This window comes from Geotrypetes seraphini, chromosome 18 (assembly GCF_902459505.1).
Source record: "Geotrypetes seraphini chromosome 18, aGeoSer1.1, whole genome shotgun sequence".
Lineage (NCBI taxonomy): Eukaryota > Metazoa > Chordata > Amphibia > Gymnophiona > Dermophiidae > Geotrypetes > Geotrypetes seraphini.
The window spans coordinates 31,781,139-31,806,700 of NC_047101.1; the positions used below are offsets into that span (position 1 = coordinate 31,781,139).

Genomic DNA, 25,562 nt, shown 5'->3' on the forward strand with positions numbered 1-25,562 from the left:
CTTTCTTGAAATAAGGAGGCCATCAAAAAGATTTGGGGGCCATTGATTGCATATTCTAATGATTAGATACCTTGGACACCTTTTTATTACATAGGACTATATTTAATGTGGGGATGGGGAGGTATGTTATGTGATTTAATATAGAAACATAGAAAGGTGACGGCAGAAAAGGGCTACAGCCCATCAAGTCTGCCCACTCTACTGACCCACCCCATTAAGTCTGAGTGCTGCTCGACCCACGTAGGGAACCCACATGGATGTCCCATTTATTTTTAAAGTCGAGCACGCTGGTGGCCTTGATTACCTGCGTCGGAAGTTTGTTCCAGTGATCTACCACTCTTTCTGTGAAGAAATACTTCCTGATGTCACCACTAAATTTCCCTCCTCTGAGTTTGAGCGGGTGCCCCCTTGTGACTGAGGGTCCCTTGGGAAGGAATAATGGGTTTATTCCTGATGAATGGGATGGGTGGGGGAGGGGTCTTTTTTATATGCATTTGACAATCATTGTTAGAATGTCAAGAGATTTGTACGAATTATCTGATTGAATATTGTACACTTGTTGCAAGAGTTAAAACTGAATAAAGAATTAAAAAAAAAAAAAGAAATAAGGAGACCAGAATTGAACACAATACTCCAGATGAGATCACACCATGGAGTGATACAGGGGCAATATGACATTCTTAGTCTTGTTAACCACCCCTTTTAAAATAATTCCTAGCATCTTGTTTGCTTTTTTGGCCACTGCGGCACATTGGGCGGAAGGTTTCATCGTATTGTCTACAATGATACCCAGATCCTTCTCTTGGGCGCTAAACTCCAAGATGGACCCTAGCCAGATTCCCAATCGCATCAACAATTTCTGAATTTGTCACATCCTTCCACAAGATCCCACAGACACGGTGACATTTTCAAGATTACCAAGAAAAGTAGATGGATCCACATGTTCACTCAATTCAGAAGTATGCAGAAGTTGATAAAAATCCCCAAAACATTGAATAATTTCAGAATCTGAATTGACCACTACTCCCTGATTATTCTGTATAGCATGCACATAAGTGGAGCTCTTTTAAGCCTTAAAATATTGTGCTAGTTTATGTCCACATCTGTTATTATTGGCATAAGTCACATAAGAACATAAGAAGTTGCCTCCGCTGAGGCAGACCATAGGTCCATCCTGCCCAGCGGTCCGCTCCCGCGGCGGCCCATCAGGCCCATTGCCTGAGTAGTGGTCTATACCTATCTATACCCTTCAATCCCTTTTTCTTCTAGGAATCTATCCAAACCTTCTTTGAAACCATTTAATGTTTTCTTGTCTACAACAGCCTCTGGAAGCACGTTCCATGTATCCACCACCCTCTGAGTGAAAAAGAACTTCCTAGCGTTTGTTTTAAACCTGTCCCCTTTCAATTTCTCCGAGTGCCCCCTTGTACTTGTGGTGGTCCTTAATTTGAAAAATCTGTCCCTGTCTACTTTTTCTATGCCCTTCAGGATCTTGAAGGTTTCTATCATGTCTCCTCTAAGTCTCCGCTTTTCCAGGGAGAAAAGTCCCAACTGCTTCAATCTGTCGGTATATGGGAGATTTTCCATTCCCTTTATCAGTTTAGTTGCTCTTCTCTGTACTCCCTCAAGTACTGCCATGTCCTTCTTGAGGTACGGCGACCAGTACTGGACACAGTACTCCAGATGCGGCCGCACCATTGCACGATACAGCGGCATGATGACTTCCTTCGTCCTGATCGTAATACCCTTCTTAATGATACCCAACATTCTGTTAGCTTTCTTTGAGGCTGTAGCGCACTGCGCCGATGCCTTCAGTGTTGCGTCTACCATCACTCCCAGGTCTCTCTCCAGGTTACTGACCCCTAGCGGTGTTCCCCCCATTCTGTATGTGAACATCGGGTTCTTTTTCCCCACGTGCATGACCTTGCATTTCCCTATGTTGAAGCTCATTTGCCATTTTTCGGCCCACTTTTCCAGCTGCGTTAGATCCTTTTGGAGATTTTCGCAGTCTCCCCTGGTTTGAGCCCTGCTGTATAGTTTGGTGTCATCTGCAGGTGTCATGATGCATGAATACCTGTTTACTAGCACTCCTTGCCAAAGCAAGATTATAAGAGTAGGTTTCTTTTTGTAAACAGGTCAAAGTCTCTAAATTACTCGGATTTTCCTGAAATGTTTTCTCCAAGTCCTTAATAAGAGTTTCCATATTATTCACATGCTTCATATTTTTCCTTATGTACGAAAGCAGAATGAGATATGGCAATCCCCCTAACATACGCCTTAAAAGAGTCCCAAATAAAGTGCCAAGGAGAGTCAGAGGGTTTGTTTAACTCAAAAAATAATTGAATTGCATCTCATTTTAACATTAAAATCCCCCCTGCAAAAGAAGAGAAATATCAAATCTCCAAGGACCCTATGCACGTGCTGTACATAAACTTTTAACCTGCAACAGCACAACCGCATGATCAAATGCCAAAATCTTTTATCTCTACCGTATTAACATAAGACATCAGAGATTTGCTAACGAGAAAAAATTCAATCCTAGAGAATGTTGCATGAGGGAACGAGTTTCCCTATCCAATTCTGGATCCAAAATGGTATTGAAGTCATCTCCATTCGGGCCACAGATATTTAAAACCGAAACAGCTTTCCCGTTAATAAGCAAACTAATCTTAATCCATCTTTCGTGTAAATCGGTATGATGGGATAAAACTTATATCCGGATGATTATGTATCAACACAGCAACCCCATTTTTAACACCATCCGCTGGGGAGAAAAAAACTGGTAAAGACCAATTTGTTTTGAGCTTAGCTGACTCAACAGCAGAAGAAAAGAGGTGTTGATGCCCTAGTACAAGTCATTGGAGAAGCCCCACTTGGAGTACTGTGTTCAGTTTTGGAGGCCATATCTTGCCAAGGATGTAAAAAGACTAGTAGTCCAGATAAAGGCAAAAAAAAGGCTTGGGACTTGCACCAAAAGAATTGTGAGAAGAGACTGGAAGACCTGAATATACTGTACCTAGAGGAGAGAATGGACAACGGAGATAGGATACAAATATTAATTGGAAACCGCCTAGATTTCTGCCAGTATATAAATGTGTTAAATAAATAAAGTAATATAGAAACAAATCTTTTCCAGAGAAAGGAAAATCATAAAACTAGAAGACATGAATTGAGGTTGTAGGATGGTAATCCTTAACCCTACTCCTCTGTCCTCCAACCCAGCCAGCTGATTTGTTCCCCTTAATTGTATCCATGACATCCTGTTTGTCTGTCTTGGCTGTTTGGATTGTAAGCTCTTTTGAGCAGGGACTGTTTTCTTACTCTTTGTGACTCTGTGCAGTGCTGCGTGGGTCTGATAGTGCTATAGAAATAATTAATAGTAGAACCGTGTTTTCCTGAAAATAAGACAGTGTCTTATATTTTAGGCCCAAAAAACGCACCAGGGGCTCCTTTTATGAAGCCGCGTTAGCGGTTTAATGCGCTGTGCTAGCCGCTACTGCCTCCTCTTGAGCAGTCGGTAGTTTTTCGGCTAGCGCAGGGGTTAGCGCACACTAAAAAGTTACGTGCGATAAAGCCGCTAATGCGGCTTCGTAAAAGGAGCCCTAGGTCTTATTTTCGGGGTATGTACATGATCATTTCTCCCTTCCTCTCCTTTACCCCAATTTTTTCTCTTTCCTTTCTCTCCCCCACATATGCAGCTTCTATCCTACCCTCCCATCCCTCGTGCAGCAGGACGCTTGCCCAGCTTCCCTTCCCTCCCATCCCTTGTGCAGCAGAACCCTTGAGCGAGCATCTGCCCCCACAACCAAACCCCCCATCCTTCCCTCCCTCCCATCCAAACCCCACCGACCGCGAGCGAGCCCTAAATACCTCCCTAAGCAGCATCGGGCCGGCAGCACTCTAAACAGGCTGCTTCGGCCTTGTCCGTCCGTGAATTCACTCTGCCTCATTACTGATGACATCATCAGTAATGCGGCAGAGTGAATTCATGGGCGGATAAGGCCAAAACAGCCTTTTTAGAGTACTGCTGGCCTGACGCTGCTTAGGGAGGTATGTACTATGGCTCGCTCACTGTCGGCAGGGTTCGGATGGGAGGGAGGGAAGGATGGGGGTTCGGCTGTGCAGCGGGGGCGGGTGCTCGGGGGGGGGGGGGGGCGGTGCTTGCTCAAGGGTTCTGCTGCACAAGGGATGGGATGGGAGGGAGGCAAGGGGAACTGCTGGCAAATCCCAGGACTAGAGCTTATTTTTGGGGTAGGGCTTATATTAAGACCTACCCTGAATATCCTACTAGGGCATATTTTCGGGGTAGGTCTTATTTTCGGGGAAACACGGTGGTAGTAGTAGACTGAGGAGTAATGTCAGGAAATTCTTTTTCACAGAGATGGTGGTTGATGCCTGGAATGCCCTCCCAAGGAAGATTGTGGAAACATAAACACTGACAGAATTCAAAAAGATGTGGAGTGAACACAGAGGATCTCTAATGAATGTTATAAAAATACAAAACCTTAAATGGTTGCATGTTTGTTTGATGTGTCGAGTGGTGCTCAGATGGCAACTTTGACTGTGAAGAACCAAGGCCAGTATTGGGAAGACTTGCATGGTCTTATGTCTCGTATATGGCAATTCGGTTTAGGATGGGCTGGGAAGGGCTTCAAAAGAAACTCCAATCATTTGAAACGTAAGGATAGTGGCTAGGCAGACTTTTACAGTCTATGTCACATAAATGACATGATGGTTTGGATAGGCTGGAATAAGCTTCAACAGCAACTCCAGTAGTTGGAACTTATAGACAGTACCAAGCAGACTTCTACAGTCTATGACCCAGAAATGCCAAGAAAGACAATTTAATCATGCATGTGGCTTTTGAACAGACTGGATGGACTGTTCAGGTCTTTATCTGACATTCTCTATCATTACTTTTCAATCAGTCCTCATACCTAATCCAAAACACAGGTAACATGCAAAAAAGTCCAAACTGTTACAAAATACTCATGGTCCCAAATCTGCCTCTAAACACTTGAAGACTGTCAAGTTCTTCTGATTCCCAACTGGCAGTTTCTTCCATTTGATTGGGCCAGTGTCCTTCTCGTAGAATCCTAGCTTAGAATGGATCATCCCAGTGCCTAACTTTGGACACCATTTACTGAATTCTGTCCTCAATCTTCAGACTCAATTCTCTTCTGGACTGGTTTTTGTCGATCGCTCTGTACAGAGTCCATAGTTCTTCTCTTTGATCTTTGATGTTCTCTGCCACACACTGCTGTGGTTTTTCCCCCCAGATGCTTAGCAGTATCACAATTTTATGTACATTCGATGTAACCTTTGGACATATGGACTGCTGATGAAGGCGTGTGCTGCTGAAACCTGGACTGTTTTGGGTCCTAATACATCTTCTCACATCGTCTACAGTTGATCATAGTTGCAAAGCAATAAGAGTTCCTGTATACTTTTTCACCTCATCTACAGTTGACTACAACTGCAAAGCAACAATTGTTTTTAATATATTTTTTTTTTTTAATCCATCCAGACACTTGTGTTTTTTTGTTTCAGTGTTTTTGTGCTGTACAAGAGTCCACATTCACCAGCAGGACATCTCATACCAGTATCAGCTCAGGCTTCCATTTAGCCTTCATTTTCCAGCTTCTTCCCCATCACATAGTCTTGATCCTTTGTCTTCCTGGTAGGGATGTGCACAGGGCAAACTTTTGGTTTATTTCCAGTATATTTGGGTTTTTCCCCTATTTATAATCTTTTTGTTGGTTGTGTCACACATGAATTTTGATAAACATTTTGAGTGTTAGAACTTTTTAATAGGTGCTAATCTACTGAAGGCATGTTAATTCATGGGTGACACAAGCTAAGTTGATGTATTAATTTTTAAAGAGGTGCTAAGAAACTGAATGTGCACTAACAAAATGTGTATTCATAATTCTTATTCTAGGTGAATCTGGCATGACCGGGTGGAGTTTAATCTCTCCCTCTTCCAAAGTTCTACCCTTAGAAATTTATTTTTATATTAACAACTTCAATGCTCATGGAATTCCTATGAGCATCAGAGCTGTTACTGCCGCAGCCAGCGCTAAAAACCGCACTATGGTTTTGTAACATGGGGAGGGGGGGGGGTATATTTAGGAAGATTTTCAGTTGAATTTCAGCCCTTCAGTCATTCTCTGGACAGTATTAATCGAGGAGTCATGTCCTCTTATGTTCCATTTCTGTTATCTACCGCTTGTTGACTTCCTGATTTCTACTCCCATCCTTCCAAGCACAGGTTGTACCCAATTGTGAGGCATGCTGGAGCAGGTTCAGGATTAACGTACTGTAGTACTGGAGAATAAGCAGAGCTTGCATCTTGTTATGACGCTACAGATTAATACTGTAAAAGAATGCCTTCACATAAACACTTCAGTTGGTTTGTTTTCAGACCCCCATCTGGCATCAGCTGAACAGTTCTTGCCAATTTTAGCCTTCTAAATTCAGAGTGGAGGTGTGGCCTAGTGGTTAGTGCATTGACCTGCAAACCAGGGATTGGATTGATTTTCTTAATATACCACTTATACCAAAGCATTAACCCTTTCAGGACCAAGGGACATATTTGTCCCATAACTTTAAAATCCTATCAATTGTGATTGGGATAGTCTACAGTTCTAAATTTGATATGTACGGATTCCATAGGATACTGCCTTTATGTAAACAAACTGGTTCCGACATTCATTCATTAGCGTCGTTGCCAGATTGACGAGAAGATTCACTTGCCACACTGTCCATAAGCCAGAAGTGTGATTTTTTTAAAATAAAAATAATGATATTTCACAAAAAAAATCAATTTTTTGGCATCTGCAAGCCCTTTTTACCATAAAAATGTCGTCAAAACCACAAAAATTGGCCTACGATCCTTATGGTCCTGAAAGGGTTAAGCGGTTTACAAAACTACATAATTCAAATACAATACATCAATTCCCGCTGCAGCTCCTCTGGACAAGTCACTTAACCCTCCATTGCCCCAGGTACAAAATAAGTGCCTGTATATAATATGCAAACGGCTTTGGTCACCCAGAGACTTTTCCATTCCATGGGGGAAAAACAAGAGACCAACTGATTTCCCACCAAAATTGAAATCGTGACCAATGGACTGCCCTGTTCCCCATCAGGTCAGTGAACCCACTATTTACAAACTTCAGACCTCATAGCATACCCTAAAGAAAGCCACAGCATAGTGGCTGAAACATCGGTTTTTACCTGACAAGACGCAGTGAGACCCGGAAACCTACAACAAGCACAATGCCAACTGCGGAAACCCTGAGATAACACTTTTGGCCAGTTAAATCACTAGTTTGGAGCTAACCGGTCGTATTCAGTGGCACTTAACCAGATAGTGCAACTGAAAATGTCTGGTAAGCACCCAACTGGAATTTAGCTATTTGGGGGGCATTCTGGAGGGTGGAGTCAGCACTTGCTAGTATTCCATTGGCCATGGTAGCCGCATAAATAGGACCAAATAGAAGCCAGTCCTATCTCTATGCTGTTCACCATAGCTGGTTAAGTGCTGAATGTTACATTTAACTGGCTATGTTTTCGCTGACTCTGTAAACCTGGAACTTAAGAACATAAATTTTGCCGCTGCTGGGTCAGACCAGTGGTCCATCGTGCCCAGCAGTCCGCTCACATGGCGGCCCTCTGGTCAAAGACCAGCACCCTAACTGAGACTAGCCCTATTAGCGCATGTTCTTGTTCAGCAGGAACTTGTCTAACTTTGTCTTGAATCCCTGGAGGGTGTTTTCCCCTATAACAGCCTCTGGAAGAGCATTCCAGCTTTCTACCACTCTCTGGGTGAAGAAGAACTTCCTTATGTTTGAACGAAATCTATCCCCTTTCAACTTTAGAGAGTGCCCTCTTGTTCTCCCTATCTTATCTACTAAGTCTATTTCCTTCAGTACATTGAATGTTTTGATCATGTCCCTTCTCAATCTCATCTGTTCGAGGGAGAAGAGGCCCAGTTTCTCTAATCTTTTGCTGTACAGCAGCTCCTCCAGTCCCTTAACCATCTTAGTCGCTCTTCTCTGGTCCCTTTTGAGTAGTACTGTGTCCTTCTTCATGTACGGCGACCAGTGCTGGACACAGTACTCCATGGCCCGGTACAGCAGCATGATAACCTTCTCCGGATATGGCCAGACATTGAATTTGGGGGGGATAACGCCGGCAGCAGTGAGCAAAACACTGATCACCGCCGGCTGAATATTGGACCCTTGATTTTTTAGAAATTGAGAAAGTATTGGATGACAATGAGGCAGGCTTTTGCCAGTTTCACTGTACCAAAACTACAGTATTTCATGATATAGTCAGTGTGTGGTGGTGTTTTTTGGATAAGGGCTAAGGGGGCAAATATCTCCAAATGAATTAGTTTGTGGTATGGACTTTGCTGTTAAGCCAGGGTTTGTGGAGTATGATCAGTCTCTCAGTTTTAGTGCAAATACTCATATTATTCCAAACACTACTGTGTATATATTTTATGTTTGATTATATTTTTGATTCAATTTTAAAAAGTCCCATATTTACACTTCTAAAAAATTTCCTTGGTCCTTATGCAAGAAGCCTGAACCAGAAAGCAGCTCTTAATGTAACTGTTGTAGCTCAGCGGCCGCATCTGCTTACAATGTAGGCCAGCATTTTGCTGGACTATATTGTACTCGTCTAGGGAGGTGCGTACAGCTGCCTAGGCCCACCTAAGGCTACTTCTGGGCCAAGGCACGTCCATGCCTAGCCTTAGATGAGCTTAGGCGGGCTCCAATATAGGCAGCCTGCCTCGGGAGTTTTGTTTTTTTAATGTGCGTCCCGATTGGTTGTTTAGGCAGCCGTTGGCCACCTACAAACTGAACAAACTGACTGAACAAACTGAACTGAGTGGACAAATAAATGGCAGATGAGCTTCAATGTAATGAAATGTAAAGTTATGCACATTGGGAAAGGGAACCCGAGGTATAATTACACAATGGGGGGAGTGACATTGGGAAAAGGCAACCTAGAAAAGGACTTGGGGGTTTTGGTGGATAAAACAATGAAACCGGCGGCACAATGCGCAGCGGCCTCAAAAAAGGCGAACAGAATGTTGGGCATTATCAAAAAAGGTATCACTACCAGAACCAAGGAAGTTATCCTCCCGCTGTACAGGGCAATGGTGCGACCGCATCTGGAGTACTGCGTCCAGTACTGGTCGCCGTACCTAAAGAAAGATATGGCGATACTCGAGAGGGTCCAGAGAAGAGCAACAAAAATGATAAAGGGCATGGAGAACCTTCCATATGCTGAGAGGCTGGGGAAGCTGGGGCTCTTTTCCCTGGAAAAGCGGAGACTTAGAGGGGATATGATAGAAACTTATAAGATCATGAAGGGTATAGAGAAGGTAGAGAGGGACAGATTCTTCAGACTGGCGGGGGCAACAAAAACTAGAGGGCACTCAAAAAAATTGAGGGGAGATAGATTTAGAACAAATGCTAGGAAGTTCTTCTTTGCCAAGAGGGTGGTGGACACCTGGAATGCGCTTCCAGAGGAGGTGGTTGAGCAGAGTATGATTTTGGGTTTCAAAAAGGGATTGGACAAGTTCCTGAAGGGAAAGGGGATCCAGGGGTATAATTAGAGGGTTACTATACAATACAAAACGCCCTTGAGTAACAGATCACTACAGGTCCTTGACCTGGGGGGCCGCCGCGGAAGCGGACTGCTGGGCGTGATGGACCTATGGTCTGTATCGGCAGAGGCAATGCTTATGTTCTTATGTACAATTGGGACACCGTTTATAGAATTTGACCCTATGCGTATGACTAGTGCACATGCCTAGTAGTTTGCGCATGGCTAGTGACCTCTATTTGAATGTAAGTAATCAGTGGATTGTTGGAGCAAACTCAGCTGTTATACTTGTATTTATCAAACTTTATTGGTAAAATAATAATACTAACGTAAGTATTTTACTCATATTATCGTTGAATAAGCATCTTTTTGTGTAAATGTCAAGTTCTGATCAACATAATTTTTTAAATTTGTTGTTTCAGAACCCTAAAAATGGACAAATTTTTATTGAATTTTAATAAGCATATGACAGCACAAAATGAAGAGCATGCATCACAAACAAGTAGCAGGTGTGCAAAAAAGAGAAAATATCGTAAATGACGATAGTTATTTGGACTTTGGCTTCACGTCAACAAATGTTGATGGAGAAGAAAGACCGCAATGTGTAGTATGTTTGAAAATTTTGGCGCCAGACTGTATGCTTCAAAGTCAACTGAAGCATCATTTAGAAACTAATCACTCGCACTTGATTAATAAAACTCACAACTTCTTTACCAGAAAATTAAAAGAATTAAAAGGACAGCAAGGTACATTTTCTCAGCATTTGCCAACACCAAACAATGCTCTGCTGGCCTCATACAAGGTTGCATATAGAGTTGCTAAGTGTGAAAAAAAAAAACCATTCCATTGCAGAAGAACTGATTCTACCTGCTGCTACAGGTATGGTGAACATTATGATCTGCATATCTGCAAATTCACCTTCAAGAACTGTCACTTAGCAGCTGTGCTCATTTCAGGAGAAATACCTTTAGGACATTCACCTCCCTAGACTTCAGTAACATTACCTCCTCAAAATGAATTCTCCATTATTTATATAAAAATCTCTTTCCTTCAGATACTGCCTGTGTTCATCTTCTGCCTCCTTGTATTGGTGACTGAGGCCAGCCTCTCACTAATTCTTCAATTTAATGATCCAAGATCAAATCTCTACTCTGTGGCCACCAGCAATGTCCGTCACCTCTGCTCTCACGTGGAGTCTCTGTTGATACATTCTCATGTCAACTCTTGCCCTCTTTCTCCACACATCCCATAGCATATTAAGACCACCCACCTCTTATACACTTGTGTGGTTGCCAAGTATTTTGTGCACTAATTATCAGGGGGGATATATAAACAGCAGAGGCAATATCATTTCCTCCTCTCTCCCAAGAAAATTCCAGTTCCTTCAAATCGCAGGAAACTGACATCAACCTGATGAGAAACAGCTGCAATTTTCAGGTCAAAGATGATTCTACTTCAGAGGTTTCTTAATCTCCAGCTGCAGAAAACATTGCACATTTTCAGTTTTAAGAATTATATGACCATCATTTTTTTTGCTGGATGAAAAGCTTCATTTTGATTGGAAGATTAAGCTACTGTGGAATATTATACACATTGGTTAAAATTGATAAAAATGATTCTTGAGCATTACCTGAGTATTGCTGCTTTATAATTACAGTTTACAGTTTCAAATTATTTAGAATTTGATATACTGCTATATGAATTTACCATCATAGTGGTTTAGAATATGTAGTCTAAAATAGATTTTAAAACAGGAAAAAAAAGAGAAGAGAGGTCCTCATTTTATAAATGGCACCTGAAGTTAGGCCTCTAGATTAGAGTTACGGAAGTTCAGATTTCCCCAGTCATGTCCTCCTTCTGAAGACATGTTCGGGAGTCCGGATGACTTTTCAAAACCCGGAGTATCTCTAAATAGATCAGTTTTAAAGGCATAGGACGCATTTCTTAATAAATTTGGAGGGCAATTATCTAGTCTACAATTAGATTTTACATACTTCATATATAGCTTACAGATAAAAAAAAAACCAATCTGGAGAATTAAACTGTGACCAATTCATAATCTGCTCTTGAACCCTCCACCAATTGCATTTACATTGGTTTTAATCAATGAACCAAAACTGGATCTTAATTGAGTAATTTTGTTTTTAAAAAATTCTGCAAGGATGTCTGCAGATGGCATGGAGTCTACAGTTGAGCTTTTTCACTTCAGTATCAAATAGGTTATCAACCAGTTTAAACAATTCTCTGCTATTAATATTAACTGCTCCAATTTTTTGGGCATAATATTTGCTTCGCTTTTCCACAATTAAGATTTTATATTCTTTCAATTTTTGTATCCAATTATCCCTATCCTGCTGTTTCCTGATTTTAACAAAAAATTTTCCATTTTCCGTAATTTCTTTTTATAGTCTAATAATTCCACATCATACTATTTGTTAGTAGATCTTATTTTCTTAGAATAAGTTTTTAAAGATATCTAAAATCTGTTTACTAGAGCTCTTCCACTAGGCCACTCCTTCCTTCAAAAAGAAGGCACAAGACCAGAACCTCTATACTTTTCCTTTGTACAACTTGGTGGAAAGGAGGCAAAAGCAGATATTCTTTTTCTTGATCCCAAGACCAATCTGGAGATTGAGTCATTTTTCAGCTGTGGACCATGAACACATGGTGGCTCTCAGATTTCTAAAAGGACTCAAGAAGAGCCATAAACAGCAGTCATTGGTTTGTGGTCAGGTCAATAGCCTGGAACTGTCATTGCCATTAACAAAGTCTGTTTGAATACAGTTTGACACATTTGTGCTTTGTCCTGGAAATTAAAAGAAGCCAGTGGAAACTATTCTACGATGGATAATGTTCCAGCGTGCCTCCCACTTATGAAATGATTTTAAGCCCAGATTCAATAGTTCTCTCTCCTGAAATAGTCATATGAACTGGAGAACCATCCACTCAAAATATCATGACCACGAAAATCATTAAGAGAAAGTATGAGACTTACATTAGTCCCCACGAATCCAAGTTAAACTCTAAAATCACAACACGTTCCTCAGTATGCCACACGTAATTAACGAATGGTAGCTGTCCTCATAGGAACTATCTTATGTGTGATTTTATCTTTAATTTTACTTTTTTACTTTTTTTTACTTTTGTCAATAGATTTATAAAGTTATAAAAGTGCTTGTGCCTAATAATTTTAGCAGCAGCAGTAGCATGTAGTAGCAATTACTTAGCTTTTATTTAAAGTCTGGGTCTGGTTCATTCCCCACCGACGCGTTTCAATTTTTCATCAGGGTCGGGGAAGGCGAACGCTGTAAAAAACAGGTATTAAAGTCATTTATTTTTAACAAACCCAGTGTCATTAGTAGATAGAACACAGTATAAAAGAATGCTACAAAGCTTACCAGAGCCATGCTGTGTATTAGCTGAACGCTAAATCCATAATTAATGAACCGGAAGGAAAAAAGCCCCGGTTTACGGAGAACTAATAAGTCCAAAAACCCTGATCACCTGACCCAAACCTAACCAATGGACTCCCTAACTACGGACCTTTCACACATTTACTGCACCACTCTTCATTACATTCATATACTCACAGTTAGCCAATCACTAGTTAAATTCAGACCATGGGGATACATGGTATTAAGTTTATACATCCACCGAAGTTCTTTAATGTTTAGATTATTTTCATGCTACTGCTGCTGCTAAAATTATTAGGCACAAGCACTTTTATAACTTTATAAATCTATTGACAAAAGTAAAAAAAAGTAAAAAAGTAAAATTAAAGATAAAATCACACATAAGATAGTTCCTATGAGGACAGCTACCATTCGTTAATTACGTGTGGCATACTGAGGAACGTGTTGTGATTTTAGAGTTTAACTTGGATTCGTGGGGACTAATGTAAGTCTCATACTTTCTCTTATTAATTTCTGTGCACTTTTGGATTTGAATTTTCACGAAAATCATTGACATTTAGCATCTAGCATATATACCAGACAGGAAATTACCTTCCTTAATAGACCACTATTAGAGCAGAGAGGGATTTAGAAAGATAAGATAATTTAAAGCAAAACTAATACATAATCAAAGGCTTAACATGAAATACCTCAACTATACAACAAAAATACAACAAAACAAGTTATACAATAACATCAAACTTACCCCCCGCCCCCCCTTTTTATGAAGCCATGTTAGCATTTTTTATCACTGGCCACAGTGGTACATAAGAACATAGAACATACGAATAGCCTTACTGAATCAGACCAATGGTCCATCTAGTCCAGTATCCTCTCTTCACAGAGGCCAATCCAAGACACAAGTACCTGGCAAAAGCCCAAATAGCAGCAGCAGCATTTCATGCCACTGATCCAGGGCTAGCTCCAATGCTCATAGAATTCCTATGAGTGTCAAAACTTTTACTGCCACAGCTAGTGATTAAAAAAAAAAATAAAAATAAAAAGCTAACGCGGCTTCATAAAAGGGGTGGGGGATTAATTAGCTGGTGAATTTCTTCATATGTAAAAAAAAGTCCTCAACTGATCAGGGCCAAAAAGCAGTTATTTACCATAACAGGTGTTATCCAGGGGCAGCAGGCAGATATTCTCATGAATGGGTGACGTCACCGAAGGAGCCCTGGTACGGACCACTTTAAAAGTGCATCACCATGCTAAGTGCTTATAAAGTTCGCGATAGCCCAAACCGCGCATGTGCAAGTGCCTTCCTGTCCGATATAGGGCACGCGGTCTCTCAGTTAAGATAAGCCAGCTAAGAAGCCAACCCGGGGAGGTGGGTGGGATGTGAGAACATCTGCCTGCTGTCCCTGGATAACACCTGTTACAGTAAGTAATTATGCTTTATCCCAGGACAAGCAGGCAGCATATTCTCACGAATGGGTGAACTCCAAGATAACAGAGATGGGATGGTGGAAGTGTTGGCCTAAGAAAATAAATTTTGTAGTACAGATTGGCCGAAGTGCCTATCCCGCCTGGAGAAAGTCTCCAGACAGTAGTGAAAAGTGAAGGTATGAACTGAGGACCAGGTGGCAGCTTTACAGATTTCCTCAATGGGTGTAGATCTAAGTAAAGCAACAGAAGCTGCCATAGCTCTAATTTTGTGGGCTGTGATGCGACTCTCCAGGGCCAGTCCAGTCTAAGCATAGCAGAACGAGATGCAGGCAGCCAGCCAGTTGGAAATTGTTCTCTTGGAAACAGGGTGCCCCAACTTGTTTGGGTCAAAAGATATGAACAGTTGGGGAGATGTTCGATGTGGCTTTGTCCGGTCAATGTAGTAGGCCAAACTAGCACAGAACTCAGAGGAGGAGGAAGAAAAGGAAAGGCATCAGAAAGCTCCTCCAGACAAGTCTCAATATTCATCTTTACCAGCTTAATGAAAAAACTCCAGGGCAACTAAACTGGTAAATGGTATGGAAAACTTTTCATACGCTGACAGATTGAAAATGCTGGGGCTGTTCTTCCTGGAAAAGCGGAGACTTAGAGGAGACATGATAGAAACCTTCAAAATCCTGAGGGGCATAGAGAAGGTGGACAGGGACAGATTCTTCAGACTGTGGGGAACCACAAGTACAAGGGGTCACTCGGAGAAATTGAGAGGGGACAGGTTTAGAACAAATGCGAGGAAGTTCTTTTTTACCCAGAGGGTGGTGGACACATGGAACGCGCTTCCGAAGGTTGTGATAGGCCAGAACACACTACAGAGTTTCAAGGAAGGTTTAGATAGGTTCCTAAAGGATGAGGGGATTGAGGGTTACAGATAGATGTAGAGGTAGGTTACAGACATGGTCAGGAACCACTTCACAGGTCACAGACCTGATGGGCCGCCGCGGGAGCGGACCGCTGGGTGTGATGGACCTCTGATCTGACCCAGTGGTGGCAACTTCTTATGTTCTTATAAAAGGTCCCCAAGGTTAGAAGGCCTATGTAAAGCCTGTTTCTAAAGACATGTAGGCACATATGTGTCTTTATAAAATGAACCCCCCAAATTGTGGCTAAAATGAAGCCAAAGACTTTTTACACCCGCTTGACAGCAGTTGTAAATGTTTGCATAGACAGTGAGCATATAATAAATTATGTCTCCTACATGCCATCCAAAATCTGCTCCCAAACATGGCCACACTTGTATCTTGTAAAAGTATGCATGTTCTTGTCATCCGTTTACATGATAGGTAATTTTATTTGCAGCATTTTATACATGTATACTTAAAAATACACACACAAAAAAAGTCTTTCTAAATTTACTGCCAAGGAGGGCAATTTTCAAAAGGTATTTAATCCAATAAATTAGCAGTCTGAAAATTGCTCATCTTTATGAAGATGAAAGTCTGCATAGGAATCAATAATACACATATATTACATATAGGGAAAGTAAGCAACCTGAGAGACAAGGAAAGATGGGGGGAGGGGGGAATAACATAGAAAAATGATGGCAGATAAAGGGCAAATGGCCCATCCAATCTGCCCATCTGCAGTAACCATTATCTCTTTCTCTCTCAGAGATCCCCACTTGTCTATCCCAGGCCCTTTTGAATTCAGACACAGTCTCTGTCTCCACCACCTCTTCTGGGAGACTGTTCCATGCATCTACCACCCTTTCTGTAAAAAAGTATTTCCTGAGATTACTCAGGAGCTTATCACCTCTTAACGTCATCCTGTGCTCTCTTATTGCAGTTTCCTTTCAAATGAAAGAGACTCGACTCACGTACATTTATATTACATAGGTATTTAAACATCTCTATTGTATCTCCCCTCTCCTCTCCTCCAAAGTATACAGATTGAGATCTTTAAGTCTGTCCCCATATGCCTTATGATGAAGACCACAAACCATTTTAGTGGCCTACCTCTGGACCAACTTCATCTTTTTTTTATATCTTTTTGAAGGTGCAGCCTCCAGAATTGTACACAATATTCTAAATGAGGTTTCATCAAAGTCTTATACAGGGGCATCAATACCTCCTTTTTCCTACTAGCCATACCTCTCTAGTAGGAAAAAGGAGGTATTAATGCCCCTGTATAAGACTTCTGGTGAGACCTCATTTAGAATTGGGTAGCTTTGCATTTTCAAAATTACAGTATGTGCATTATTTTTCCGTGAGTACTTTTTTTCTGGATAGTTTTCAAAGGGAAAATACACCCATACTTTTTCTTTGAGAACTGGTGATAAAAATTCTATGGGTAAAAAGTACCTTTTGACTTTCCAGATTCCTGCGATCTATTGAAAATGGTTCCCTCTGTCATTGAGTTAAGCCTGAGTGTCACTGCTATATGGACTGGAGTGATGCCTGTGATCGCATCTATCACGAATGCAGATGCGTGCTCCCAAATTCTTGTCAGATTTTCTTACCAACTCTGCTCCACCAGTCATGGCCTTCAGCTGAAATATAGTAAATTAATAAGTTGCCTCCAGCAGCCCATATCAGCATATTAGTTTGTGAAGTCAATATTATCTTGAACTATACATGCAATCCTGAACAAAATAAGAACATAAGAACATAAGTAGTCGCCTCCGCCGGGGCAGACCAGAGGTCCATCCTGCCCAGCGGTCCGCTCACGCGGTGGCCCATCAGGCATATTGCCTGAGCAGCAGTCCCTGACTAATTTTATACCTACCTCTACACTTATCTCTAAATCTTCCACTGCTCTTATCTGTACCCCTCAATCCCTTTGTCCTCCAGGAACCTATCCAGGTCTTCCTTGAAACCCTGTACTGTGTTATTTCCTATCACGGCTTCCAGAAGGGTGTTCCATGTGTCCACCACCCTCTGTGTGAAAAAAAATTTCCTTGCGTTTGTTCTAAACCTGTCCCCCTTCAATTTCATCGAGTGTCCCCTTGTTCTTGTGGTTTCTTTCAAAATGAATATCACTATTGTCTTGGGCTATGCCTGTGGTTCTGCACAGCATAAGAACATAAGAAGTTGCCTCCGCTGAGTCAGACCAGAGGTCCATCCTGCCCAGCGGTCCGCTCCCGCGGCGGCCATCAGGCCTAATTGCCTGAACAGTGTCCCTGACTAATTTTGTAACTGCCTCTAATCCTCTCCCTATTACCTACCTCTACTCCTATCTGTACCCCTCAATCCCTTTGTCCTCCAGGTACCTGTCCAGACCCTCTTTGAAGCCCTGTGGCGTGCTTCTGCTTATCACATCCTCCAGTAGCACGTTCCATGTATCCACCACCCTCTGAGTGAAAAAGAACTGCCTGGCGTTTGTTCTAAACCTTTCCCCTTTCAATTTCTCTGAGTGCCCCCTTGTGCTTGTGATTCCCCGTAATTTGAAAAATCTGTCCCTGTCTACTCTTTCTATGCCCTTCATGATCTTGAAGGTTTCTATCATGCCTCCTCTAAGTCTCCGCTTTTCCAGGGAGAAAAGCCCCAACTTCTTCAGTCTGTCAGTATATGACAATTATCACATATTCACTGGGTTTAGGGTTACTATATGGCTCCAGAAAAAGGAGGATGGATTGAGATATCTGGGTTTTACTTCCATCTGTCCTCATTGCTTTCAGTGGAAGTAAAACCCGGATGTCTAAATCCGTCCTTCTTTTTCTGGAGCCATATAATAACCCTAACTGGGTTGAGCCTCTGTGCAAGGAATATATGAATAGGAAAACTAGACAGATTTCTCATGACAATTGTATGACTCAGTAGGGACAAAATAATCTGTCCTCTCTTCTACACAAGATATTTCTATTTAGATTTTCAAAAAGTATCTCTCAAGGCCTGCTTTCAGGCTTTAGTTCTTCTTTAACGAGCCATGTGTTTTAATAATGTACATTTCTGTATCTATCCCATGGTGCATTAAGAGGAAAAAGGGTATTGCCCAAAAGAGTGACTCATGAGGTCAGGCCACATCCTCTACACTCCCACAAGGCCGGTTTATTTCCATTTTCTCTCATCTCAGCTTTCCCAAAGGTTTTGTAAAACTGGAAGGAATAAAATGAGACAAAGGAGAACAAGAGTACAGATGGATATAGACAGATATAAAATCCTCTTTAAACTGTGAAATTCTCATTGTTTGATTTTATTTTTTTTATACAGTATAAGAGGATCTGGTAGGGTCATAGTAGTCAGGACCACACTACATCAAGTCTGCACATGGCAGCTTTATTTTAATTTCCCTCGCACAGGTTTGAGATGTGTTTCCTAACCACAGACATTAAAACATTGACACACAGATTCTGATAGCAGATAATGGTCCATCTAGTTTGTCCACTTTTCCTTTCCCGCCGCTAAACTGCAGACTTCATTCAACTTCCATCTTTCCCATAGCCAAAGATCGATTGCCTTTCACCTAAGATTTCTTCAATTCAATTTTTTTTCTCCATCACCATTTGACTGCTCCCCTTTCTGCCAAGATCTATTTCCTTCTGATCTTCTTTAGTCACCCATTTCTACCTTATGACTGCTCACTCCTTTCCAATGCAAAACCTTTACCTGATATGCAATTCCTTGCATTGGTTGTCTATAGGGCTCATTTTCAAAAGAGAAAACCATCCGACATTTGGAAGTTTTTCTTGCTTAAAACGTCCAAATCACTATTTTCAAAACACATATTTTAGATGAGCTATAGGGCTGGAGCTCAGAGAAATCTTAGTGGATCTTTAGATATGGGAGAGGTTTCACAAGACTGGAGATGAGCTGATGTGGTCTCTCTTCACAAAAGTGGAGACAGGGAAGAAATGGGAATAAGCCTCAGATTGGTGGTAGGAAAAATAAGGAGCCTCTACTGATACCAAATAAAAATCCTGCAAAACTGATGATTGATTTCTTTGACAGGATGACCGAAAAACTGGATAAAGAATATGTATTAGATATAATCTACTTGGATTTCAGCAAAGCCTTTGATAGGGTTCCTCACAGAAGACTCTTGAATAAGCTGAGAGGGCTGAATTTAGGACCCAAAATGATGAACTAGTTTGGAAACTGGTTGACTGACAGAGGGTGGTGATAAATGGAATTCGCTCAGAGGAAAGGAAGGTGAGTAGTGAAGTGCCTCAGGAGTTGGTTCTGAGGCTGATTCTGTTTAACATATTTGTGAGAGGGTTAGAAAGGAAAGTTTGCCTTTATACAGATGACAAGAAGATAACCAATAGAGTGGATACCTTGGAGGGAGTAGAAACCATGAGAAGAGAACTCTGAAAATTAGAAGAATGGTCAAGGTCCGGCAGTTAAAATTTAATGCGAAGAAATGGAGAAATCCCAAAGAAGATGTACGAAATAGGAGGAGAGAGATTGGGGTGTCTGAGGATCTCAAGGTGACAAAACAATGCCACAAAGGCAGTAGCTGTGATCAGAAGGAATAGAAAGGGGTATAACCAGCAGAAGAAAGGTAGGCCTCTTGTGCTTTAGGGCTTGAGTGGAGAAAGGACAAAGTTCTGATGTTGTTGGATGTTAACAAAGTTCTTCCTTGTTGCTTTGAGGTGACAAATGATTTTCATTTCTCAGAGATTGACACGGGGAAAAAATTTATCCAGAGATAAATTAAAAAAAAAAAGATTTGACATCGATATGTGAACATTTCTTAAGAAAGAACTGAATATTTAATGAGATGTCCTTATTTTTTCACATGACTGTATAACCTATAATCAATAATAATAAAACCCTAGAGCGCGCATGCGCTTTTGAAACTCTGTGATTCCTGGTGCCGTGAGGTGTGCCTCAGTGCCGAATTCGATTTTCGAACACAAAGGCAGGCCAGAACACGGAGTAACTCCTCCCTCGCTGTCACTCACCGCCAAAGGAGGTGGATCCTCTGCGAACTCCAGCCATCTCCCTCTCGAGTGCTCGGTCTTGTGAGCGCTGTGGCTCCGCTCTCGCTCCTCTCCTCCTCCCGCCTCTCGATTCTGGAACACCATGACGGCGTGGCTGCGGCTGCGGGCGCTGGGCCGGCAGCGGCAGCCACCTTCACTCACTGAGAGAGCTGGGACATGGGGAGCCATGATGGGGGGGGGGAGGAGGAGGAAGGAGGCGCCCATTGGTCAGGCCAAAGGAACCGGGCGTCGGGCAGCAACTTCCAGCGGCCGCAGCACTCTAAACACATGGCAGAGCAAATTAGGGCAGTAGAAGGCCGCGAAGCAGCGTGTTTAGAGTGCTGCAGCTGCTGCTAGAGTCTGCACGTTTCTCAGGGCCGTGGGAAGGGAAGGGAAGGGGGGGGCAGCAAGGGACTAGAGACAGTCAGGGAGGAACTGGAGAGGGAAAGGGGGCTGCTTTGGGGGAGGGGTGTGCTGGGAGGCAGACAGCTTTGCTTGGGGGGTGGGAGACAGAATGGGGGCCATGGAGAGACAGGGAGGAACTGGAGGGAGAGAGGGCAAGGAGGCTGCTTTGGGGGGAGGGGTGTGCTGGGAGGCAGACAGCTTGGCTTGGGGGGGAAGACAAAAGGGGGGCCACGGAGAGACAGTCAGGGAGGAACTGGAGGGGGAGAGGGAAAGGGGCCTGCTGTGGAGGAGGGGTGTGCTGAGAGCCAGACAGCTTTGCTTGGGGGGGAAGACAGAAGGGGGGCCACGGAGAGACAGTCAGTGAGGAACTGGAGAGGGAAAGGAGGCTGCTTTGGGGGAGGGGTGTGTTGGGAGGCAGACAGCTTTGCTTGGGGGAGGGGAGACAGAAGGGGAGGAACTGGGAGGGGGAGTCAGGGAGGAACTGGAGGGGGAGAGGGAAAGGGGCTGCTTTCTAGCACCCGTTAATGTAACGGGCTTAAACACTAGTCACTATATAATCTCATAGGGAGAAGATGTGGATGGTGGATGGTGTGGAAGGGCAGACTGGATGGGCCATTTGGCCTTTATCTGCCATTATGTTTCTAGGTTTGTTAGTGTTGGTCTGTTGCTCATGTTATGGATTAATAACACATGCTTGGTACTACATGAGATTTAGGGAGGTTAATAACAATGCTTGGGAAAAGTAACAAAACGTCTCAGCAAGGGGGTAGCAATCTGTCTTCCTATTAACAGGATCAAGCAACAGTGGCAGTACAACATCTGTAGCTCATCTGCTCTGAGCTTTTTCCTTCATAAAGACGGATGAAAGATTGGACAGCTGTTGAGATTCTTATCTCAAGTATGGAGTTAGGCCCTCTCTGTAGTGGCCGTCTTTCTGCTCCCCCCCTCCTTATATGAGAAAATTGAATAAGCTCCATGTTTCATGTCTGCCGTTTCTCAGTCAGTTCAAATATCTTACATGTTCTCGTTCTGCTGAGCACATCTGTTTCAAGGTAGAATTGTGTCACTAGAGCATTGTACGTAAGCTGTGAAGTAGAGAGAACAATTTTAGCCACTTGGGTTTTCTAAACTCTCATGACTTACTGTAAAGTACAGGCGAATGATGAGTCAATGGGTCTGCTAGCTTGGCTGATGGTTCACTCTAATTTTCATCCTACTTAACAACATGGTTGCATGTGCCTGTGTGGGAGGAAATAAATGGGACTGTTCCACAGTACGAGTTCTTTACTTCTGGAATAGAAAAAAAAAGAAAATCAGAATATGAGCATGTCTGCTACAAGTCTGACTTATGTTGGTGCTGTTACAATTACATTAATTACAAAACCTTCGCCTACCAGGCCGCCAAACTAAACCCATGGATAGCCCAATTAATCCTCGATGCTCCCACCAACCTCAGTTTCAGAAAATTACTCAAAACACACCTCTTCCAAGGCCAGGACACTTAATTCCCCCCCTCAAAGAACCTAATCCTCCTCCCGCCCTTTATTACGCCTCCACCCCCCCCCCCCGATCCACTCTTTCCTGCCCCCCAACCCCATCTACTTCGTTGCCTGCAACTCTGTTCAATTAATACTTAACTATATGTAACTATGTTTAAATTAATGTGAACCGCCTAGAACTCACTGGGTATGGCGGTATACAAAAATAAAGTTATTATTATTATTATTATTATTAATAATAGGTCCATGGTATACATAAAACACTCTCACCAACTCTAGGACAAACAGGGTTTACCTTTTTTTTTTTTTTTTTTCCAGAGTTCTTTTACTCAACCAGTATATAGTGACATGTTTGTATTACAAGATATGTTTCTTGCAGTACAAATAGTTCTGAGCCTAAAAATCTGCTGGAATTCACATATACGATTCTATGCAAATTTGTTTTAATATACTTTTCAATGCTAGCTCACTTTAATTCCTCACACGCACTCCCTATTTATCCTAAACACACTCTCACCACAACTGTCTTCCGACAATTACCTCCCTGACAGGAGCTTAAATTCACACTTCCTTCCTGTTTTCACATCAGATCACCAACTGACTAAACTGAACTGTGGCGCAGGAGGAAAACAGTTCCTACATAGCAACATAGTAGATGACGGCAGATAAAGACCCAAATGGTCCATCCAGTCTGCCTAACCTGATTCAATTTAAATTTTTAAATTTTTCTTCTTAGCTATTTCTGGGCAAGAATCCAAAGCTCTACCCGGTACTGTGCTTGGGTTCCAACAGCCGAAATCTTGTCAACATTCTACCGCCAGGAATTAAGGCAGCCAATCAGAAGCTTGCTTACTTACCAACAGTTCCTGCAAACTGCAAATGTGCTTGAAACATATTTTAAAATAGTATTAACAACAAGCCAGCCGATATTCAAAGCAAGTTAAGAGCGGAGTGCATAGCTGGTTTTAAGAAAGGTTTGGACAAATTCCTGGAGGAAAAGTACATAGTCTGTTATTGAGAGAGGCACGGGGGAAGCCACTGCTTGCCCTGGATTGGTAGCATGGAATGTTGCTACTTTTTGGGTTTTGGCCTGGTACTAGTGACCTGAATTGGCCACTGTGAGAACAGGTTACTGGGCTTGATGGACCATTGGTCTGACCCAGTAAGGCTAGTCTTATGTTCTTAACCAGCCCTGAATGGCAGCCAAACAGTTAACTCGGGTCTCAGCAGATAACCAGTCATTTTCAATGGCATTTACTACAACTACTCCTCATTTCTATAGTGCTACTAGTACACATTATATTCAGGTACATTCTCTGTCCCTGGTGGGCTCTCAATCTAACTTTAATGTACCTGGAATAATGGTTAACTGGTTATTGCCATTGAAAATGTCCAGTTAGCACCAAAAAAATGCTGGCGATATTGGGGGTGCTCTAGGAAAGGGGAGTGACCGCTTGTCCCCATATTTAGAACTTAACCGCCAGGCTTAGTGGGCAAAAAAGACCACATAAAAATCAGGCCTAAGAACATAAGCATTGCCCCTGCCGGGTCAGACCATGGGTCCATCGTGCCCGGCAGTCCGCTCCTGCGGCGGCTCCCCAGGTCTTTGCCCACTAAGTCTTAAGCTTACAACTGCAATTGTAACCCTAGACACAGTTACTTTAGATTACATAAGAACTGCCGCTGCTGGGTCAGGCCAGTAGTCCATCGTGCCCATCAGTCCACTCCCGCAGTGGCCCTTAGTTCAAAGACCAGTGCCCTAACTGAGTCTAACCATACCTGCGTTCGTTCCAATTTAGACTTTCAGTTGTTGATTTTATTTGAGTGAATGCTTTAATTTTTGGTGCTTTTGGCGCCGACTTGGCGGGGGCTCCAGAACCTCTCTCTCCCCCCCATGCCACGCTCACACCCTCCCTTTCCCGCCCCCTGTGCCTCTTTAAAAATCTTCATCAACATGAGCATGGGGCCCGGAAGTGACATCAGAGAAAAACAACTCTGACGCAGGCAGCAAGTTCGTAATGCTACACACGCAGGAAAAATGAAAGCGGTACAAGTGAAGGGCAACAGGGGCGTGCCTTAAGAGGAACCTCCCCCAACCTTCCAGTGGGCAGACTGGATAGGCCATATGGTCTTTATTTGCCTTCATTTTTCTCTGTTTCTACGACTCATGCCATTCCTTATCGTCTGGATAGCAACAGTCTTTTGACCTAACAGATAAGCTGGTGTATTTCCAGTTGCACTGTGGATTGTGCTGTTGTATATTTGATTTACTTATACAACATACTCAGGTCACCGGTTTTATTTTCTTTCAAGCAAAGTATTTAACTATTCATGCATTATACTGGTCATTTCCATGCAGTTACTATGATGATGTTTTACTGCCCTGGATCCTGACTTAGAATCGTTCAAAATGCTCCAGTCCGTCTTATTTATGGTCTGAAGAAATTGGATCACGTAAGCTCTTACTATATAAAAAAAGTGCACTGGCTCCCTGTGGAAGCAAGGCTCATTTTTAAGTTTGCTTACCTCTGCTTCAAAATTAGAACAGGCTAATCTCCAACTTATCTATCATACCATTTTGAATTCTCAGGTACAACTGGTACACGTAGTGCTTTTGCTTGCCTTTCCATCCTTGAAGGGTTGTATCTACAAGAGATTTATTGACAGAATATTATCATTTCAAGCAGGCAAACAAAATAAATGTTTAACTAAGTTTATCTCAAATGCATTTTCCTATCAAACCTTTAGAAAGTCTATCGAAATTTATATTTTCAATAAATTTCGCTGACTCCATATTTACATTGATGTATCTTCTTAGATTAATCTTATTACGCTGATATAATTTTTGAACCTTTTGTAATATCGCTGTCTGTATAAAGTCTCTTCTTTTGTAAACCACTTTGAACTGTTTGTGGTATTGCGGTATATAAAAATAAAGTTTGTATTATTATCATTACCATTTACACAGTTCTTTAATTACTACTGCTTCAAATAATTTTCCCTAATCTGAATGCAGTAGACTAGGCCAGGGATATTGTAAATGCCTTAGTAGAGAGATACTTTTATTGCAATGGGTAGCATTTTGAATGATTCCGTCACGGTATTAGCAACATAGAAAATGACGGCAGATAAAGACCCAAGTGGACCATCCAGTCTGCCCAACCATACATGCTCCATAAATTAATTATTTAGTTTAAATGGTCCTCTTTCTTAGATATTTCTGGGCCAGAAACCCAGTAGTGTGCTTAGGTTCCATCTACTGGAGCCTCCATCAAAGCT

General features: G+C 42.2%; 1 protein-coding gene across 1 annotated transcript in view; it reads right to left on the reverse strand.

Annotated features, from left to right (window-relative positions):
* LOC117351842 (proton-coupled amino acid transporter 1-like) overlaps positions 1 to 24,858 on the reverse strand; it is a 78,051-nt gene extending 53,193 nt beyond the window's left edge. Inside the window, exons 1-3 of the mRNA XM_033927687.1 lie at positions 24,810 to 24,858; positions 21,928 to 22,074; positions 16,820 to 17,007 (exon numbers count right to left, since the gene is read on the reverse strand). The gene's annotated coding sequence lies outside the window, so the exon portion shown is untranslated. The remainder of the gene's footprint in view (positions 1 to 16,819; positions 17,008 to 21,927; positions 22,075 to 24,809) is intronic.
* Between the last annotated feature and the right edge of the window lie 704 nt (positions 24,859 to 25,562).